Below are 16,179 nucleotides of genomic sequence, written 5' to 3'. Positions count from 1 at the left end.
CTGATAATCATGATATCGGACATCATTTGACTTATATGTTTCTTTAGTTGACTGATATATTTATTTTGTTGGTTGATATGTATATTTTAATTGTTTGCCTATATATTTATTTTGTTGGCTTACATGTTTCCTTTGTTAGCTAATATGTATTTTTTGCTGGCTAATAAGTACATTTGTTGGCTGATATATTCTTCTTGTTGGCTGATATCTATCTTTTGTTGGATGATACGTTTTTTTTTTTTAATTAATGTCTTATATAGTCCTGATGTTGACTGACATCAAACATCAATTGGCTGATATGTTCATTTGAATGGCTTATATGAATAATAATGTATCAGCCAAGAACCTAAAATGTATTAGCCAACAATAAAAAATGTATAAGCCAACAACACAAAATGTATTCGCCAACAACCCAAAATAAGCCCAAACATTATTTTTATTTCATCCTCTCTCATCTTTCCCCTTTCCTCTTTTTCTCTTTCACGTGAAAATGGGAACAAACACCAAAAATCCTCACCAATCCCCTCACTCCTTCGCTCTCCTTCAATTCGTTCCTCACTTCCCCTTAATTTCCTCCTCCACCGCACCCACCAACCCACCGCACCATCAGCCGAACCCACCAGCCGAAAACCTGCAACCTCAACCAAATCACACCTCCAAATCAAATCTAGGGTTTCAATCGTCGTAATCATCATTGTCGTCTCCATCGTCATTGTTGTCATCCACCATTACTGTAACACCCTAAAATTCATTTCCTTTAAAATACCTGTTTTGGCCTGTTTAAAACTTTAAATAGGAATATCCAAGACATTACCGCCACCGTGATAACGGTTAAGGCAACTATCAAAGACACACAGCGGAAGGCTAATTTCAAAACATTTCAAACCAAGTCAACATTGAAAGTCAAATTAAATAACAAAAGAAAAGTCAAACCAAAGTCAAACGAAGTAAAATAAAATCAACCTACAACTTAGAACCATTGTGGGTAAAAACAAAACTGAATTCAAAACCCTTTCCATTAGTCACATATAAATAAATAAGTCATAAATAAGTAAAGCAATAACACATCCATATACTTAAAGAAACTAGCATGATTCGCTCTTCACTCATACCCATTCATGAATATGCTTCATCACCTGAAAAGCTTATCTCTACTTGTTTCCACTACTCTCCATTAAAAATGGGTCATTATAGGGCCAAGATAAAGACAAGGCCAACAAACACACAAAACATACCATCAGCAAAGTTGAGTACATAAGCGTAATTAACACACTAACATACAATTTCTTATCAACACACAAATTACCTCGTTGCACCTGTTTTTTTTTTTCAAGCATACAACATTTAATAAAAGTTCTCACTAGACACTACATAATTTATTAAATGTTGACTACGCATCAAACGTGTTTCCCACTCAACCTCCCCCAAATAAATTTGTGGTTACTAACACGGGAGCTAACCGGGCCAGCATCATTAACCACTCGTAAGTAGAGCTGTAAATTCGGGTAAACGGGTCAGGTTTGAGTCGGGTTAGTGTGAGTCGGTTCATCTCGGGTCGAGTCAATACGGGTTAATGTCATAACATATCCGGGTCAGGTTCAGGTTGGGTCATGCTTGAGTCGGGTCATGTCGGGTCATACATCTTATTGGGTTTGGGTCGGGTTTAGGTCGGGTTAGTAAAAGGTTGGGTTACATTCGGGTCGGGTGAAAAATAGGTCGGGTTAAATTCGGGTCTCTACGGGTTTTAACGAGTTAGGGTTGTTCTCGGGTTCGAGTTAAGTCAATTATTTACGAGTTATAATCAGGTCGGGTCATTCTCGGGTTCAAGTCGGGTTCGGTTCAAGTCAATAATTTACGAGTTATAATCAAGTCGGGTCATTCTCGGGTTCGGTTCAAGTCAATAATTTGCGGAAAACATGTTTAGTCCCTGAAATTCGTCCCTAAAAACATGTTGTGAAACTAACCTTTTAAAATTCAAAGTGAAATATTAAAGGAATAGAGTTAGGATTCAATTTCCGTTCCAATACCAACATGAGATAACGACTTATACATGTTGGTTCAATAACAAGTCGGGTTGAATTTGGGTCGGTTCAAAAACAAGTCGGGTTGATTCGGGTCGTAACAGGTGACAGGCTCAAGTCGTATTCACCTAATCAAAGATAAAACTTAAATCCACTAACTATGTAGATAGGGAAGAAGGGTCGAACCACAGGGAAACAAGTCAATTTATTCCTAATTAAATAAAAGCAATCTAAATTATCTAGTAACCAAATTGTTGTAAAGAGGTAATTAAACTACTAAAAGGTAAGAGTAGGAAGGGAATAAAAAAGGATGTAAATCAATGAAGGGAAGACCTAGGGTATAGGTTCACTAATAAACAATACTCCGAGGTAAATCATAATAAGCAATCATCAAGCATCAATTAATCAGATTATAAAGGGCTTTCGCTACGTTTTACAATCACAGAGTTAATTTACCGGTATTAAATCTCATCTCTCGAATCTCGACTTAACCATTTATAAACTAGTCCACCAATTGAAACTAAGCCTAAACATCAATTCTCATATGTCGAATCTCGAATTAATATTGCTAAACTCATACAATTAAATCTGGCCAAACCTAATTACATAGCATTAAATCAATCAATAGGATATTAATCAAGAATTGATAATCAACAATCACAAATTACCCCTTCATATTATTTATTAGATCCCCATAAACCCTAGAAATAAAACTACTCAAGCATAATTAAATCTAAACTAATCAAAACAATAAAGCAACACATGATGAAAGAATTAAAGAAAATAACTGAAATTAAAAGAGAAGAAATTGTTACCAAAAGAAATCTGGATTAAGGAATGGAGTTAAGAACAAAGTTGAGAGAATTTTAGAGAGAGAAAATATTCTAAGTAGAGAGAGAAAGTCTAAAAAGAGAAGGTAATCAAAATTACGTACAAAAATAGTACTTAAACATCCGAAAAACAAATCCTAATTGAAAACTAAGAATCTCGGAAATCATGTCCTCTAAAAACACGCGCCCGATTGGGCCCGCCTTTTTTCCTCGCTCTTCCTGGGCAGCTCCGCCTGATCGAGCTTACGCTCACCCGATCGGTCGCGCCTTCTTGCTGGTGCACCCTTGTGCGCGCTCGCCCGATCGAGCGCATACTTGCCCGATCAGGCCCGGCTTCTTCTTCGAGGCTCGGACTTCGATTGGGCTCGATTCTTCGGCCCAATCCGGATTTCCTCTTCAGGTCTTGAATACTCGATCCAAATGCCCCGGTATCACATACCGAGCCCTTAATCACCGACTCTAACCGGTCCTGGGCTTCAAAGACGGTCGTGTCCTCCTAATGCTCGTAGTTGCTTCATGAAAAACCCGGAAAACGCTCCAAATGTGCGATTTCCTACAAAACTCAAGCAAAACTACAAGAACACTAGAAAACACTAATTAGTAATAAAAGTGGCTCTAAAGAGCCAAAAACACTACTAATTATGACCAAGGGACGGGGGTAAAACACTATATAAATTGGACATATCAAACTCCCTTAAGCCAAACCTTTGCTTGTCCCTAAGCAAAGAGCTCATCAATGAACATATAAAACATGCTTCATCCCAAGTGAACAAAATCAAGCACATACGATTCAAGGCAAATCTAATGAACATGCTTTAATGTCAATCAATCTCATTCATCTAATCATTCTTCCTCCCCAACAATTGTCAAGTAGAGCAAACCACATGAGCATATAGAATTCAAGACTAGTGCTCACACACTCAACTCTCATTTATGTGGCGAGTAAAAGATGTACTCGATCGCTCTCCAACCAACCCCTTTATATGTGAACAATGCCCTCCCAACTCACACTGTCATGTGTTTAAAGCAATGAACGCTCAACCTACTAGTCGACTCGAAATATGTCAAATCATAACTTGCATTGATAAGAAACACTTTCACATTCATACAACTCTTATGCACAAAGGTCGGAAGGTCTTTAAAGCTTGTAATGTAAGGCTAGGGTAAAGGGTAGAATAAATTTGGGAAAATGTGAGAGTAAAACCATGCTTAAGGGAGCCATATCCTAATAAAACCCAAGGTCAAAAACAAGTGATGACCAAAACATCTCCAATCACAACTTAACTCCACAAAAACTCACCAAACAATCATATACACAACACAATCCCAACACTTACATATTCACTCACAAGGTATGATAATATGAAATAGAGTGAATTAAAACAAACTTTGAACTACTTATTCTTTTTCTTTCTTTTTTATTTTTTTTCAAACTTTGAACCTTTTTTTTTTCTTTTGAATTTTTTTTTTTTTTTCTTGAGCAACCTTCAAATAGAAGATTTGAATGTTTGAAACAACAATTTTTTTTTCTTTGCTCTTTTTTTTTTCTTTTTACCTCATATTGGAAATTTTCAACTTTGAAACACAAAACATCAATATTTTCCAATCATAATATCAAAGAACAATCACTCTTCTTTTATTCCCACATTGTGCAAATAATATGCACACCACAACTCCCTCACCTCACCAACTAATAGCTCCCCCAAGCCAAGCTTGGGACTAGTAACCAATGGGGCTCATTTAGGCTTGTAATGTGTTTAAATAAAGAATAAAAAGGGCACAAGCAACAACATGGGTAACAAGAAGAGAACAAATGTATCTAATATCGTCTGAAGGCTACCTAAGAGAACAAATGCCTTCGTCCTCCTCAATGTGCATAATATTGAGCCATACAAACATTACTAATAGTTGCAAACCAATACTCAAATTCCTTGACATACCAGGAACTATCACACATTCCTAACCAAATCAACTAGTTAAGCACTATATTCACAAATAGTTGGCAAAATTGACGCATGTTTAGGCATCCAAACAATTAAAATTCAAATCATGATCAACAAATTCACAAAGCTCATTATCATATACCAAGAATCAAAACAATATTTTCCAAGTATGGGACACATGGAAGCATAAAAACTACACTAGAAAGCAATAAAATCTATACTAGAAAAGCAATAAATAGAGAAAAGAGAGAAAGAGTTACCATATGTACAAGAAATCTCCCCCCAAGCCAAATCAAGAAATGCCCTCATTGACTTGGGAGTGTAACTAGGAGAAGCTACTCCTCGTCATCATCCATCCTCTCGTAGCCTCCTCCATAACTCGAGCCGGCACCACCCTGGCTTGTTCCAGCACCACCATAGCCCGAACCGCCTGCAAAGTAGTTAGGGTCTACATTCCCCCCCATACCCCCAAAAGGAGCATCGCCCCCATATCCATGGACTGAAGAGTAGTCCACATAAGTACCAAAAGCTCAGGGGGTCGAATACCCTCCTTGGGGGTATTAGAACCAATCGGGAACTAAAGCCTCGGGGGGAATAGCCCCTCGGCATGCATAGTCATCATACATAGGGTATAAACCCCTCTCGAGGTTCCTCTCTACATGACCTACCCTCCTATCTAAAGTGCCTAACCTAGAGTCTAGGTTTTTCACCATGCCCTCCACTCTCCCTTGCCCTCTCTCTATGCGGTCAAGTTGGCTTCTAAAAGCCAAAAAGTCATAAGGGGCATGGGGGTCGATATTATAATCAACAGAGGAGGTGGGCATGCCATAGGTGTAGGGATGGGGTGGTGGTGGTTGGTAATGTGGTGAATGGTGTTGGGGGAATGGTAGGGTTGTGGTGAAAGGTGAGGCTCTTGAACCTCGCCTTGACCGTTTATCTCAAAAGTATAGGAATGTTTCCCCTTCTCAAATTTGGTCAAGGCGGGGTTGGGTAGTGTAAATGCTTGGTCTCTCCTACCCGATTCCCGGTGGACTATCCACCAAGTCTCATCGCCCATAGGTTGCACCCAGTTTAGGCCCCCTAAGTATGATAGGTCCATGAGGGTAGAACCCTCCACTTTCCTATGCCCGGTCGGGTTCCATCCTAGGTGTTTCACAGCTATATGGGTCAGCAACCCCCCAAAGTAGATAGGCGCCCTAGACCTACCCCCCCCCCCCCCCGGCCGCATTGGCCGCCCTTTGAAAATGTTGGGCTATCCTATTTGGTATGTTAAGTTTCTCAGCATTAGGAATCATATAGGAAGCCAATAATTCAAGTTCATCCCTCCTAACGTTTTCCGGTTCATGCCTCCCAAAGATTGTGAGGCCGGCAAACCTTTGCCAAAACTTTGGGACGGGATGTTGAATCCACGTCCCTTTGGCGTGTTGGAAGTTAAGCAAACCCTCCCCGGTGAGTCTCTTGTAGACCACGGCAATGTGGTCTTGGGAGGGTTCAATAGGTTTTTCCGATTTAAGCTCAAAAAAATTACCAAATTCTTTTAAAGTTAATCGTACATCATTGTTTAGCAATCGGAATTGGACATGAGTGATTAAAACATTAGTTTTAATAACATTGAAGCTAGAAATAAATTCTAATGTCAAATAATCATAGGTATCATAATGCATTTGGAAAAATCCACTCATTCCTATACCTTTAAACAATTTCTCTACAGGTTTATCAAGACCTAGCCTAGACAATGTAGGATGATGAACAAATCGAGTAGAGATTACCTGCCTCTGGATGAGGTTGAGCATCCTAGCTCGTTGTTCCGTTGAGGTAATAACAACTTCCTCTCATCCCGGTATTTGAAGCTCCGGGTCGACCATCGGTTGTTGTTGTTGCCTAGAACTTTCACCCCTTTGTTTTCTAGATCTCTTTGAATCCATTTGTAGTGAAAAAGTTGGGAATTGAAACTTTCTCTCTCTAAGGGTTTTGAGAAATCTTGAGAGAAAGTGGTAGAAAGTTGGTGGAAAATGTAGAGGAAGGTGTAAGAATTAAGAATAAGTAAAAAATTTTGAGTTTTGATGGATGAATTTGAGGAGATCTTGAAAGGAAAGTGAGTTTGGAGGTTTGAAAATGGAGGTTTTAGAGAGAGAAAGTGTGAATGAAGAAGAAGAAGTAAGAAAGAAAGAGAAAAGAAAGGAGGGGAAAGAAATATAACCCGGACCTAAAAATAGGCGCGCCCGATCGGGCGAAGGTATGTTCTGGTGAAGTATGAAGTGCGCGCCCGATCGGGCGACCTCCACCCGATCGGGCGCGAACTCGAACATTAAAATCGCCCTTTTTGCTCGCCCGATCAGGCGAGCTTCGCCCGACATTTCTTTTTGTGTCACTCGATTTCTCCAAAATTCCGCCCGATCGGGCAGCCTCACCTGATCGGGCGAAATTTCCCTTGATTTTCTTCCTTCCTTGCGCGCCCGATCGGGCGGGCGAATTAAAGCTTCGATAAAATCCATATTTTGCGCCCGATTGGGACTCCTTGCCCGATCGGGCAAGATGCGCGCCCGATCGGGCGAGCCTCGCCCGATCGGGCCCGTACCCAATCGGAAGCTTCCTTTTTCTTCAAACTTTTTCTCTTGAAAACTCCTTACTTTATTATCTAATACCTGTACAAAACACTTATGAAAGGTAAAATTTCGCTCTCCTCACCTCTCTAAAAAAAATAAAAATAAAATAAAATAAAAACTAGTCTAGAAAGCAAGAAATACGGGTTGCCTCCCGCAAAGCGCTGGTTTATCTAGGTCCCGCGCGACCCTCTTACCACATTGAAGCTCAAAATGAATCGGAACCGCTTAGGTGAAGTAATTCAACTGAACCAATCGTAGCCTCCTCATGATATAGCTTGAGTCTTTGGCCATTAACCTTGAACTCGTTACCATGGTCATCGAATACCTCCACAGAATCGAATTTATTAGCCCTTTTGACAGTAAAAGGACCCGACCACCTTGACTTCAACTTTCCTGGAAAAAGCTTAAGTCTAGAGTTGAACAACAACATTTTATCACCTTCTTTGAATTCTCTCGGAAGGATCATCTTGTCGTGCCATCTCTTTGTCTTCTCCTTGTAGACACGAGCGATATCACAGGCCGTCAACCTAAACTCATCGAGTTGGTTAAGTTGAAGTAACCTCTTTTCTCCCGCTAATTTGGCATCCAAATTGAGCTCCTTAATAGCCTAATATGCCTTATATTCTAATTCCACCGGGAGATGACATGCTTTACCGTACACAAGTCTATATGGAGTAGTACCTATAGGGGTCTTAAACGCAGTTCTGTACGCCCAAAGGGTATCATCCAACTTATCGCTCCAGTCTTTCCTTGACTTTGCCACCACCTTCTCTAGATTGGCCTTAATCTCACGGTTGGAAACTTCAACTTGGCCACTAGTTTGGGGATGGTAAGCTAAACCTATCCTATGGTAGACACCATACTTTTTGAGGATGGTGTCTAACTTTCGCTCATGAAAGTGAGATCCCCCGTCACTGATTATAGCTCTAGGCACTCCAAATCTTGGAAATATGATCTTCTTGAAAAGTCTGTGGACCACCTTGGCATCATTAGTAGGAGTAGCGATGGCCTCAACCCACTTGGATACATAGTCGACGACGACAAGTATATAGCGGTTCCCTTATGAAGAAGCGAACGGTCCCATGTAATCAACACCCCAAACATAAAAAATTTCAACTTCCAAAATTCCAGTTTGAGGCATCTCATGCCGCTGCGAGATGTTGCCAGTCCCCTGGCAAGAGTCACAAGCCTGCACAAAAATGTTAGCATCCTTAAACATGGTAGGCCAATAGAAACCTGACACATTAATCTTGGCCACCGTTTTATTGGGGCCATGTTTTCCTCCATATGGTGAAGTGTGGCAACTTGTAAGCACACCGTGGACTTCCCATTCGGGAACACACCTGCGAAATAATCCATGTGCACACTCACGAAACAAAAAAGGATCATCCCAAAAATAATGTTTAACATCAGAAAGGAATTTCTTTTTTTGTTGGTAGGACAAGTCAGGAGGTAGAGTACCACCCACTAAATAATTAGCAAAGTCAGCATACCATGGGTGTTGCTCTACAACTGCATATAGGTTGTCATCAGGGAAAGAATCATCTATAGGAAGAGAATCCTTACCCTCATCATACCTGATACGTGACAAGTGGTCTGCCACTACGTTCTCTGCTCCCTTTTTATCTTTTATTTCGATATTGAAATCTTGGAGCAAAAGAACCCAATGGAGTAGCCTAGGCTTCAATTCCGCCTTAGCTAAGCTATTAAGTACTTCAAAGCTACATGGTCAGTAAAAACAATGACTTTAGAACCAACATGCAAGATATGATCTAAATTTTTCTAAAGCATATATAACAGCAAGGAACTCCTTCTCCGTAGTGGCATAGTTGACTTGGGCTTCATCCAAAGTTTTGCTTGCATAATAAATAGCGTGCAAAACTTTGTCCTTTCTTTGTCCGAGCACGGCTCTTAGCTAGTGCAAAGTCACTTGCATCGCACATAATCTCGAAAGGGAGATTCCAATCGGGAGCACATATGATGGGTGCCGATATCAAAGCCTGCTTAATCCTGTTAAAAGCCTCAAGACACTCGTCAGTAAAAATAAAAGGGGCATCCTTGAGCAAAAGTTGAGTCAGTGGTTTAGCAATTTTAGAAAAATCTTTAATAAAGCGACAATAAAACCCCGCATGACCCAAGAAACTTCTAACTCCCTTAACATTAATTGGGGGAGGTAATTGCTCAATCACTGAAATTTTAGCTTTATCTACTTGTATGCCCTTGTCAGATACAATGTGACCTAGAACTACTCCCTCTGTCACCATAAAGTGACATTTCTCCCAGTTGAATACCAAATTGCATTCTTCACATCGTTTTAAAATTTTAGCGAGATTTATTAGACATGAATCAAATGAAGAACCATACACGCTAAAATCATCCATAAAAACTTCCATAATAGACTCTATGAAATCAGAAAAGATGCTCATCATACAACGTTGAAAGGTAGCGGGAGCATTACATAAACCAAAGGGCATCCTACGATATGCAAAAGTACCATAAGGGCATGTAAAGGTTGTCTTTTCCTGATCTTCAGGGTGAATCGGAATTTGGAAAAATCCCAAATACCCATCCAAATAGCAAAAGAACTTATGGTTGACTAACCTCTCAAGCATTTGATCTATAAAGGGGAGAAGGAAGTGGTCCTTTTTTGTGGCGATATTTAGTTTACGATAGTCAATACACATACGCCACCTTGTAACAGTTCTAGTGGGAATTAATTCATTCTTCTCATTAGTTATCACAGTCATCCCACCTTTTTTAGGCACTACCTGCACAGGACTTACCCACTTGGAGTCAGAAATAGGATAGATAATACCTGCTTCGAGTAATTTTATAACCTCTTTCTTGACTACTTCCTGCATGTTAGGATTCAATCTTCTCTGGGGTTGAATGCAGGGCTTATAGTTATCCTCTAAATGTATCCTGTGCATACAAAAATCAGGGCTAATACCCTTGAGATCATCAATACTGTACCCAATTGCTTTCTTATGGGTTTGAAGAACCCCTAGAAGTTGGGAAGTTTGTAGGTCATTAAGTGCAGTACTGATGATCACGGGGTATAGTTCCTGCTCATCTAGAAAAAAATATATTTTAAGTGAGAAGGGAGAGGTTTTAGTTTAGGTTTCTTGATCTCTGCAGGTTTTGATTCCTGAACTAAATTTACTACCTTCAATGTCTCTTTGGGGTCTAACTCTTTTAAGGAACGAGCTCTTTCAATATCCTGTACTTCATTACCCCAGACGCTTGCATTATCTGCAGATAAATTCCCACAAAGAATTTCCTCTGAGGATCCCTTGCAAGAACCTGTGGCAAGCTATCATCACAAATATCGTCCATTATATCAATTACATCAATACAACAACAATTTTCCTCTAGCATAGGCCCTTTCAAAACTTTTCCTAAATTAAAAGTAACATTATCATCACCAACAGAAAGGGTTAGTTTACCATTTTTACATCAATAATGGCTCCTGCAGTATGGAGGAAAGGCCTACCTAATATAATGGGTATTTGTGTATCCTCCACCATGTCTAAAACAACAAATCAACAGGAATAAAAAATTTACAACCTCTGACAGGGACATCCTCTAAAATACCTAGGGGTATTTTACAAAATGATCTGCCATTTGCAAAGTTATATTAGTAACTTTTAATTCTCCCATATTAAGTTTAGCACAGACAGACGATGACATAACACTGACACTGGCACCCAAATCACACAAAGCTTTATCAATAAAAATATTCCCTATATGACAAGGGATAGAAAAACTACCGGGATCCTTTAATTTAGGAGGGGATTTATTTTTCAATAAGGCGCTACACTCCTCTGTAAAAGCTACAGTTTCTACCTCATTAAAGGCCCTTTTCCTAGTCAGAATGTCTTTCATAAATTTAGCATATGCAGGAACCTGAGTGATTAAATCAGTGAAAGGAACTGTTACCTGCAGGTTTTTCACAACCTCTAAGAACTTACCGAACTGTTTATCAAACTTACTCTTCAATTGTCTATTAGGGAACGGTAGTTTGATAACCGGGCTCTGAACATCTCCTCCCTTATCCTGAGATTTACCCTGCAAAGAAACATTAGAAGGGTTAGTATCTGTTTGTATCCCTACAGGGTTAGCAGGATTAGCGTTTGGTATAGAGGAATCTGGATCAGGAATTGGTCTATCTTCCTTTGGCATAGGAGGTCCATCATAATGTGAACCACTCCTTAGAGTGATTGCATTGGCATGATCTGTGGGATGGATTGGTTGTGATGGTAGAGCTCCCTGCTGACGGGTTTGTAGGGTAGATGAAAGTTGTGCAATTTGATTATCCATGATTTTATTGTGGGCTAAAATAGAATCAATTTGCGCATCCCTACTCTCCATATGCTTTTGCATGTTAGTAAGCATTGCTCTAATTTCTGTCATAGCAAGGTCAGAAGATGATGAGGGTTGTGCTTGGCTTTTCTGGCCAAAATTTGGATGGTAACATTTCTGCTGTTGTGTTTATTGTGGAGCTGGAGGGTTTTGTACATCGGTACTCTGGTACGAAAGATATGGATGGTTCCGGTAACCAAGATTATAAGAGTTGGAACATGGGTTATTCTGCCTATAGGTTTGGAAGGCATTAACTTGTTCCATGGAACTCCTACAATCTTGCTCCCAATTCCCTACAATTCCACAATTTTCACAAAAAGCTTCATTGTTAGCAACAGCAGAAACAGTAGATACAGAGTTAGGAGTAGTAGTAAGATTATCTAATTTTTGACAAATAGATGTTAATTGAGCTTGCAAAAAGGATACGGAATCGACATTATGCTTTCTTTTATTTGCAAACCCTCTCGGATTCCCATATTGGGAATTGTGTATTGCCATATCTTCGATAACCTGTCCGGTATCGTCCACATTTAAATTCATGAATCTCCCACTAGCTGCAGAATCTAGAATTGATCTAGATGAATTTCCAAGTCCATTGTAGAAAGCTTGGATCAATTGCCATTGTGCTAGATTGTGGTGGGGGCATTCTCTCTGTAGATCCTTGAACCTCTCCCAAGCCTCATATAAAGTTTCATCGGCTTCTTGAGCGAAGTTCTGAATAGCACTCCTTAGTACAGTTGTTCTCTTTGTAGGGTAATATTTATTATAGAAATTCAAGGCAAGAGTTTCCCAGTCAGTAATACCAAGTGTAGTTCTATTAAAATCATTAAACCATAATTTAGCTTTGCCACATAATGAAAAGGGAAAAAGAATCTCCCTGATTTGATCCTGCGTGACCCCTGCTTGTCTAATGGTGTTACAATATTGGCAAAAATCTGCAATGTGAAGATTAGGATCTTCACCCTTAGCTCCACTAAATTGATTCCTCTCTATCATAGTGATGAATTGGGGCTTGATTTCAAATTGAACTCCATCAAGAGCCGGACTGGGAGTAAGGTGCGGAAAATCTGTGAGCTTTGGCTGCGTGTAGTCACTGAGCTTCTTTTGGGCCATCATCTCTGATTCTGAATCTGAAGGAATTTCTGTGTCGCTAGAATCAGAGGGAGGGTCTCTTCGATTGTTGTCTTCCTCAGAACCCACCAGAATTTGTCTATAAAGGTTCCTTTGCCTATGGAACGAGCGCTCGATCTCAGGATCGAATGGAATGTAACCTAATCTGGAACACCTGAGCATAAACAAGGAACTAAAAGAAAAATATGAGAATTGCCTCAAAGAACTAACGTTCTCTGAGCCAAGAGGGGATAATCTAAACTACAAAAATTAATCAGAAAATAAAAATAAAACCGTTTCCCCGGCAACGACGCCAAATTTTGACAGGCTCAAGTCGTATTCACCTAATCAAAGATAAAACCTAAATCCACTAACTATGCAGATAGGGAAGAAGGGTCGAACCACAGGGAAACAAGTCAATTTATTCCTAATTAAATAAAAGCAATCTAAATTATTTAGTAACCAAATTGTTGTAAAGAGGTAATTAAACTACTAAAAGGTAAGAGTAGGAAGGGAATAAAGAAGGATGTAAATCAATGAAGGGAAGACCTAGGGTATAGGTTCACTAATAAACAATACTCCGAGGTAAATCATAATAAGAAATCATCAAGCATCAATTAATCAGATTATAAAGGGCTTTCGCTACGTATTACAATCACAGAGTTAATTTACCGGTATTAAATCTCATCTCTCGAATCTCGACTTAACCATTTATAAACTAGTCCACCAATTGAAACTAAGCCTAAACATCAATTCTCATCTGTCGAATCTCGAATTAATATTGCTAAACTCATACAATTAAATCTGGCCAAACCTAATTGCATAGCATTAAATCAATCAATAGGAAATTAATCAAGAATTGATAATCAACAATCACAAATTACCCCTTCATATTATTTATTAGATCCCCATAAACCCTAGAAATAAAACTACTCAAGCATAATTAAATCTAAACTAATCAAAACAATAAAGCAAGACATGATGAAAGAATTAAAGAAAATAACTGAAATTAAAAGAGAAGAAATTGTTACCAAAAGAAATCTGGATTAAGGAATGGAGTTAAGAACAAAGTTGAGAGAATTTTAGAGAGAGAAAATATTCTAAGTAGAGAGAGAAAGTCTAAAAAGAGAAGGTAATCAAAATTACGTACAAAAATTGTACTTAAACATCCCTAAAACAAATCCTAATTGAAAACTAAGAATCTCGGAAATCAGGTCCTCTAAAAACATGTCGGGTTGAATTCAGGTTTTGACGGGTTCAAATGGTTTTGGGTCAATTTTGGTTCAGGTCGGGTTCAGTTCAGGTCAATAATTTACGGGTTACATTCAGGTCGGGTCGTCTCTAGGTCGGTTAATGTTCGGGTTCGGGTCTCAAATACTTGGGTCAAAGGTTAGTTTCAGGTCGGGTTCGGGTCACCATTTTTTTCGGGTTCAGACGGGTCGGTTAATAGGGTCGGTATTTCGGGTCGGTCAACTTTTGACAGCTCTACTCGCAAGTGGCGAAAATCCTGCGCATAATAATTGACAAGCTAAAGTCTTATCACCTAATCAAAAGTAATTCCTAAAACTACTAACTAATAATAGATAGGGAAGTAGGGTCGAATCCACAGGGAAACTGGTCTTTCTATTCCTAATTAATTCAAGCAATCTAAATTATTAAGTAACCAATATATAAATTTGGATATAAAACTAAACTACAGAGATTAAGAGTAAAGAGAAAACAATGAATAAAATATCTAGGGCATAGGTTCACCAATAAATAATATTCTAGGGTAAAGCATAATAATCAATCATCAATGCATAAATTAATCAGATCATAAAGGGCTTTCGCTACGTATTACAATCACATAATTAATCTACCGGTATTAAATCTCATCTCTCGAATCTCTACTTAACCATTTATAAATTAACCTGCCTATTGAAACTAGACCTAAACCTCAATTCTCATCTCTCGAATCAATATTGTCAAACTCATGCATAAAAGATCTGCGCAAATCTATTCACAGAGCATTAAATCAATCAATAAGAAATTAATCTAGCATTGACAATTAACGACAATAACTTACCCCTTCATATTATTTATGGATTCCCATAAACCCTAGAAATAGAACTACTCACACATAATTAAATCTAAACTAATCAAAGTAATAAAACAGGACATGATCAATGGAATAAAATAAATAACTAAGATTAAGAGAAGAGAAATTGTTACCAAAGAAATGTGGAATTAAGAATAGAGTTAAGAACAAAGTATATGAGAGAGAGAAACTAATCTAAAAGCTAAGTAGAGAGATAAAATCTAAGAAAGAATTAAGAAAAAATAAAAGAAGATCCTAAACTCGCTTAACGGAAAAGTATTTATATTAAGCAAGAATCCTAAACTAAAACAAACTTAAACGACGATAATTAACTCCTAAAAATAACACGGGCCCGATCGGGGGAGGCACCGCCCGATCGGGCGCGCCTTTTTCCATCATGTATAAATCTCGCGCCCGGCCGGGCGCGAGTTCGGGTGCCGACCTTGCTTCCGTCGCCCGGCCGGGCGCGTCTTCGGGCGCCAGCTTCTTTGGCCGAGCGACACTCTTGGGCCACTATTTGGACTTCGATTGGACTCCAATTCTTCGAGCCAATCTGGATTTCCTCTTCGGGTCTTGAATACTCGGTCCAAATACCCCGGTATCACATATATCGAGCCCTTAATCACCAGTTCGATGGCTCTAACCGGTCTTGGGCTATAAAAACTGGTCGTGCTTCTCCAGTGCTCGTAATCGCTCCATAATATCTCGGGAAAATGCTCCAAAAGTGCAAATACCTACAAAAGTCAACCAAATCTACGAAAACACTAGAAAACATCAATTAGTAATAAAAGTGGCTCTAAAGAGCCAAAAACACCACTAATTATGACCAAGGGACTAGGGTAAAATACTATATAAAATAGACATATCAATAATAAAAAGGAATGTATAGCGTCCTGTAATCCAGTAGAAGTTATGATCAAATATAAAGTCACATAACTCCCCCATATGTTTATACTCAAGATATATACGTTCCAAGAGTTTTGGTGCGTAATCTCCTTCACTTTACGTTATTTACATATTATTAGAATTGGTGATGACTCTCAAACCATAATCATTCAATCAACAATAATTGTTCAATCAATCAATTATACCAATTTAATTCTTGAATAATTAGTGACCACATAATATTAAATGTTGAATCCTTTTTAATTCTACTTGGGTGCCAATGACACCTTAAACGCATAAAGCACCACAAATCCTATCCCTCGGTATTAAAAACACCTTAAGTGC

General features: G+C 38.9%; 1 non-coding gene across 1 annotated transcript; it reads left to right on the top strand.

Annotated features, from left to right (window-relative positions):
* The first annotated feature begins 12,390 nt into the window (after nt 1-12,390).
* Nucleotides 12,391-12,497, top strand: LOC145641201 (small nucleolar RNA R71). Its single transcript, XR_014115263.1, has one exon. It is a non-coding gene; the product is annotated as a small nucleolar RNA R71 (small nucleolar RNA).
* Nucleotides 12,498-16,179: the final 3,682 nt, after the last annotated feature.

This window comes from Chenopodium album, chromosome 7 (genome assembly GCF_948465745.1).
Source record: "Chenopodium album chromosome 7, dcCheAlbu1.1, whole genome shotgun sequence".
NCBI classification, from domain to species: Eukaryota; Viridiplantae; Streptophyta; class Magnoliopsida; order Caryophyllales; family Amaranthaceae; genus Chenopodium; species Chenopodium album.
The sequence above is the reverse complement of the archived record's forward strand: the minus strand, read 5'-3'. Positions and strand labels throughout refer to the sequence as shown.